This window comes from Bidens hawaiensis, unplaced genomic scaffold (genome assembly GCF_021521415.1).
Source record: "Bidens hawaiensis isolate Kalapana, Puna unplaced genomic scaffold, B.hawaiensis_p1.1 tig00018745_1, whole genome shotgun sequence".
In the NCBI taxonomy this organism is placed as follows: Eukaryota; Viridiplantae; Streptophyta; class Magnoliopsida; order Asterales; family Asteraceae; genus Bidens; species Bidens hawaiensis.
The window spans coordinates 57,320-63,368 of record NW_027492838.1 but is presented as its reverse complement, the minus strand read 5'-3'; the positions used below and the strand labels follow the sequence as shown (position 1 = coordinate 63,368).

At 36.7% G+C, this 6,049-nt stretch overlaps 1 long non-coding RNA gene across 1 annotated transcript; it reads right to left on the bottom strand.

The window, feature by feature from the left end:
• Positions 1-4,525: 4,525 nt before the first annotated feature.
• On the bottom strand, positions 4,526-5,592 carry LOC143556789 (uncharacterized). Its single transcript, XR_013139446.1, has 3 exons — positions 5,443-5,592; positions 5,071-5,363; positions 4,526-4,757 (listed from the first exon to the last, which is right to left on the bottom strand). It is a non-coding gene; the product is annotated as an uncharacterized LOC143556789 (long non-coding RNA).
• Positions 5,593-6,049: the final 457 nt, after the last annotated feature.

The window sequence follows — 6,049 nt, the reverse complement described above, 5'->3', positions numbered from 1 at the left end:
CGTGAACTCGCATTGATCAAGTTCATAAAAGATCAACAAGTAATCAATGCTGAAATCACAAAACAACGAGATGCTCTGGCTTTGCGGGTGGCAGAACTTCAAGAGCAACGAGACCTCGATCAAGCAAGAATAACAAGTCAACGAGAATGGATTGAGACGTTGCAGAAACAGATCAACAGTGAGAGAACGTTAATCAATCAGAACTCCTTACAGAACGCCGAGTTACATGATGGGATCGTAAGATTGGAATCAAGGATTTCTTATCTTGAGATTGATCTACCCTCCTCCTCTAACACGGCGTGAGAACTCAGGGAGGAGGTTAGATCTTCTCTTAATGAAGTTTGGGTTGATTTTGAATGCCTTGGAGCAAGAGTCAATTTACTTGAAAGCGAGCCCACTTCTTCTTCTCAAGATATGGACAAAGTATTGGCAGAAAGTGTCAGACTCCAGGGACTGATTGATGAGATGCAAGCCCAACTGGATGGTCAAAGAGATAATTAAGACACTATAAACGAAACCCTCATCAACCGCTACCTAGCTGTCATGGAGGTACTGCGGATGACAGACGCAGATGTCAATACTTTGAGGGATCACTTGATGAACACTTTCAGAGGGTCTTGCGTACACATCAGCAGAGCAATGAGCGACAAACAGCTATTGCTAATTTGCTTGAGGATGCTGACCGAAGCAGGGATGTAAGAAGAATGCATGGCTTCCTGGCTTCCTATACAGCGGTGAGCGCGAGAAAGTAAGCGGTGAAGGCGGTTCTGGAGTGAAGGCTATTGATGATGAGCCAGTTGTAGTTGTTGGAACAGTTGTGAGCTCAGAACTTGTAGTTACTACTGCCGGGCAGGTCAGTTCTACAAGTTCCCAACTGGTTGCACCTACTTCAGGTGATAAAGTCCAAGCTCCCGTTTGCTGTGGATTCTGTTCAAATCATTGTACAACGTCAACAACCAGTGGCTGAAGGTGATGGTGATGATGACGATGGTGACGGTGAAGATGATGATGACAATGATGAGTCTGATGGTGAAGATTCTGATGATGATGACAATGATGAGTCTGATGGTGAAGATTCTGATGATGATGATGGAGATGATCTTGGCAGTTTCGATGAGCTACAAGGTGGCAATAATGGTGATAACAGTGGCGGTAATGGTGATGGTGGCAGTGGCTGAGCCACGAATGAAAATAAGGAGGGTCAACAGGACTCTCTAAAGGAGGCTCAACGAATAAGAGATGCTGACGCTGCTTTAGAAGCCGAAATGGCTTCCATTCTTAATGTTTTATATCTTGTAGGTACCAGCATATCTAACGAAGGAGCCGTGTAAGAAAATAAACAAGATGATAGTATAAACTACTCTTCAAACCCGAATACTCCAGAAATGTTGAGTCAAGATCCGGTTGCTCAAGATTCAACTGCTGCTCCCTCCTCTATGCCTGTTCAAAGAAAGTCAAGAAAAGGAATCAAGTTTGCCCCTTCTAGCATTATAGGGATTTCACGTTCTAGTATGTAATTACCATATTACCCTTTGTCCTTCAAGATTAACCTTTAACAATTGAAACTAAACAAGCAAAAAATGCATAAATTTATTGTATTTTGTATTTTCTTGTATTTTTTAATGTTGGTTTGACTATTTTGGAATATTAGGTTGATCATTTTAAAATATTTGGAAGCTACTATTGGGATGATGTAAACATTTCACTTCTTTTTAGTTTTCTTTTGATTTCGTGAATGAATGTTTTTTATACAACCTATAAACTATGTAAAACATATTTTTTTGTATTTGGAAACGAGTAAAAAATCGAATTCATATGAATTGATTAGCTTCGATATGTTCGTCTTAACACTGACTGGATTTGGTTTTAAATTGGGGATATATGTAATTGTTACTATTAAGAAGGGGAAATATGTAAATAAGTCTTTAAATAGTTCATTAAGGGTAAAATTGTCAGTTTTTTTAGTTAATTTTAATGAAATGGAGAAATATGTAATATATATGGTTTAATGAGGGGAAATATGTAATTGATTTTTTAGGGTTGGGTAATGTGTACACTGGTGATCTGGGACAGTAGGGCGGGGAAGCGGGTGTGTACACCGGTGATCTGGGACTGTAATCGGGAAATGTGGTAGAGTAGCTCGGAGAGGTGGGGTGGGGGGGGGGGTAGCTAGGTGATGAAACCGAAGAGAGCTTGTCATCCATAGCTTGTTGTAGCATATGCTTGTTTTATAACACAGCAAATTTAGATAATCTCAACTTAATAAAATCCAAAGATGGGAACATAATACAACCTTGGGTTTCGATACCAAAAGTAGCATATTTATTATTTGGAAGTAAAATCTATACCTTTACGCTTTAAAGTTGAAACTGCTTAGCAGCACAATTTATGACACCATTTAATTGCATACAACAACGCATCTAATTATATAGCATCTACATGATGTCAGATTATCATAATTATATAACACCACAATTAATTAAATATGTTATTAAAAAAATTTGCATATATATATATATATATATATATATTAGACAAAATGGCAAAACTCGTTATTTATGTTTACATGATTTTTCACTGGATATCCTTTAGCGAAAATAATTCCCTTAAACATCCTTTATGATTGAAAACCTTATCATTTTTTGTCGTTTGACTTTAACCCAGTTAAGTTCTTCCGTTAAATGCCTTGCACTTAAGGGTAGTTTCGTAAATGCACCAATTTATTTATTTAATATATAAAACAAATGGGATGATGTAAACATTTCACTTCTTTTTAGTTTTCTTCTTTTGATTTCGTGAATGAATGTTTTTTTATACAACCTATAAACTATGTAAAAAAATATTTTTTTGTATTTGGAAACGAGTAAAAAATCGACTTCATATGAATTGATTAGCTTCGATATGTTCGTCTTAACACCGACTTGATTTGGTTTTAAATTGGGGGTATGTTTAATTGTTGCTATTAAGAAGGGAACATATGTAAATAAATCTTTAAATAGTTCATTCAGGTATGGTCATTTTTTAGTTAATTTTAATGAAATGGGGAAATATGTAATATATATGGTTTAATGAGGGGAAATATGTAATTGATTTTTTAGGGTTGGGTAAATATGTAATAAGGGAACTTAGAGAGGGGATATATGTAAATGCCCCATTATTTAAACTCTTGTGTTGTTGGTGGCGATTGGAGTAGCAGCGGTGCTAGAACGGATGGCATGTGTATCTAGAGGTGGTTGCTAAGGTATGGTGGTGGTGCATCCAACTGCGGTGTCGTAAGGCTACGAGTAGCGATGGCTAGTATTACACCTCAACCTTCGATTTTGACATATTACAGGCGACTATAGTGGGGTTTACGGTTTCTGACGACAACAATAAGCACACAAAATTGTTGGGCTGGTGTGGTGGTGGCGGTGGATAGCAAACATTAGTTGACCGTGGTGGAGGTGGGTGTAGATGCGGGTGACAGTTGGGACCAATCTCTGCCAAAGGGGGGCTCTTTTGGTCGCCAGAAAAGGAGAGGGGTTTGTACCCTTTGATATCATTGTAGATCAGCATCATGAAGATGCCTAAACCCCGTTGTTGCATACCAGTTTTGTGGTTGCCCTGGTGGTGGTGGTGGTGGTAGGTGGAGGAGATGGTGGCTGGGAGAGAGAGAGTTGAAAGAAAGAGAAGAGAAGGGGAGAGAGAGTGTGAGATTGTTATATATATTTTTGATAAAATTGAAAAGCGTACTTTATGTTTGCACGTTTAGCAAATAGTTCTTTCAGTGGTTGTTATTTAGCAAATAGTCCTTCAAGAGTAAAAGACGGATTTACCCTCATGTGTCTTGCACATTACCAAATTTAATGAGAAAAGTTAACGGAGTTAGGGCCAAAGGACATAATATGATAGAGTTTTTAAACGTAAAGGATGTTTTCTGTCATTAAGTTTGTTAAAGGACAACCACTGAAAAAACGTACAAACATAAAAGACGTCTTTTGCCATTTTGTCTATATATTAACAGTAACACCCCATTGTCACAATAGATTAATTAAAATTAGGGTGCCCATTGTAAATTGCGCAGTAAAATGGTTCCGAATATGCAATGTGTTAATTATCGATTGAATTACCGTATACGTAGTAAAATGGTTCCGAATATGACTTCAAATCAGCATGGCTGGTAGTGATTGTTTACATCCTATAAAACGAAATTCTTTTGTCTATTTCGATACAAGCCTTGCATACACAACAATACATACTCGTTCTAGGCTATTTGAATTATCCAATTAAGATTGTGAAAATATTATCGAAATACTTTAATTAGAAAGTGCTTTACACGATTCAGGAGTATCCTAAGAACCCATACACGTTCTAGGAAACCTACATACTGAGATTTTGAAAAAACCTAGTTGTAGCTCACTGGCTAGAACATTAAAGGATGCATTATTGACAACACCATATGTTTAAAATTAGTATGTTATATGTATGATATATATTGGGTCATTTTTTACAAATTTTATGATTGATTTAATATAATATTACACAACATATTTGAAATTAAGAAACAATTTCATGTATAAACTTATAAATTACTTTCAATCGACCAGTTCCCCCAATCACCCATCCTTTTCCAAACCGTATGATCGGTTATAAATCAACGGCTGAGATCATCTCAAATCTTCTCCAGTTTTGCACCCTTGATCACCGGATTCGCCTTAGCGATCGCCTCCTTCCCCATAGTCTTGTAATCAAAAGTGCAACCATGCTTCTCCGGGTACCTATTATTAGAGACACACCCAATTCCCGCCATTATTAATGCTATATTTTTTAAAAGTCATAGTCAAAGTGTTCTTATAACATGTTTGGGATTGAGTTTGAAAAATGTTTACTGGTTTTTTCAAATAAACATTTTGAAAAGTCAGGATTTGAGGCTTTTGGAAAACTGCTTTTTAATCCCTCTCAAAAAGCTAAAACAAAAATATTTTTGTGACTGCCAAACACATTTAACTTATTAGCTTTTTAAAAACACAACAAGCCATTATATATTGTATGAGTCATGAATACAAAATGTGGTTGATCATTCTCTTATACCTGTGGGTCCCGCAAAATGTGGTCCCGCACCGGCACGTGAAGCCCGTGAGGCCCACGCGCCTTTTGCACGACGCGCACCTATTCCGCGGCTGCGATTTTACAACCACCTTAGGCACGGTATCAACCACCTACGAATCGACTAAAAGGGAAGCGGTTATTGTAGCGGCCGAGGACGATGACATGTCCGGTTGGTGTTCCGGCTGAGATAGGCTCTTCTCGACGGCGATTTTGGCCATTATTTAGTCTCGTGAGCGATCGATTCAAGTTCAAATCAATCGCTCAATGATCAAAACCTATAGACAATGTTATTCAATAACAAATATCCAAACTAATATGAAAAATGGATATGATGATATATAATTATTAACTTACGTTAAGTTGCAATCAGGAGAATATTAATAAGGGATTGAGGGAAGGTGGTGAAGGAGGGAGAATTGGTACGGAAATATAGAAAGTTGTAGGAATGAAGGTAAGGAAAGAAAAGAAGGTGTTTGTTGAATTAATGTCTAAAAAAGGAATAAATGGTTGTGAGGGTATTTAGTATTAGGATACGTGGTTATAGGAACACTCCAAATTTTCACTTTTTTAATAGTCAATTCGTGACGTAACCTAAGTTATTGTTATTAACTGAATTTGTCTAAAAAAAGGTTTTTAATAAAAAGGTAGTGGTGTGTCTATTAATTAAAAAAAGAGTATGAGCAAACGGGATGAATTCTAGTCCTACTCTAGTAAAGAATCTAGGATACATCGTATGGGTTTACAAGGAAACATAGAGCGGCTCAACATTTAAAAAGGTTGTCTCAACTATTCTGAAGGTCTAAATCAAAAATAAACCTTTAAGGCCTTATTTTGAATTTTATTTAAGAAAAAATACATGATAAAGAGAATGACACCCTTAGGTCATGCCATTTTATGAAAATAGATAGTTTTGTTGTAATATGCCATAATAATAAAGAAACAATACCATCAATTAGATAAA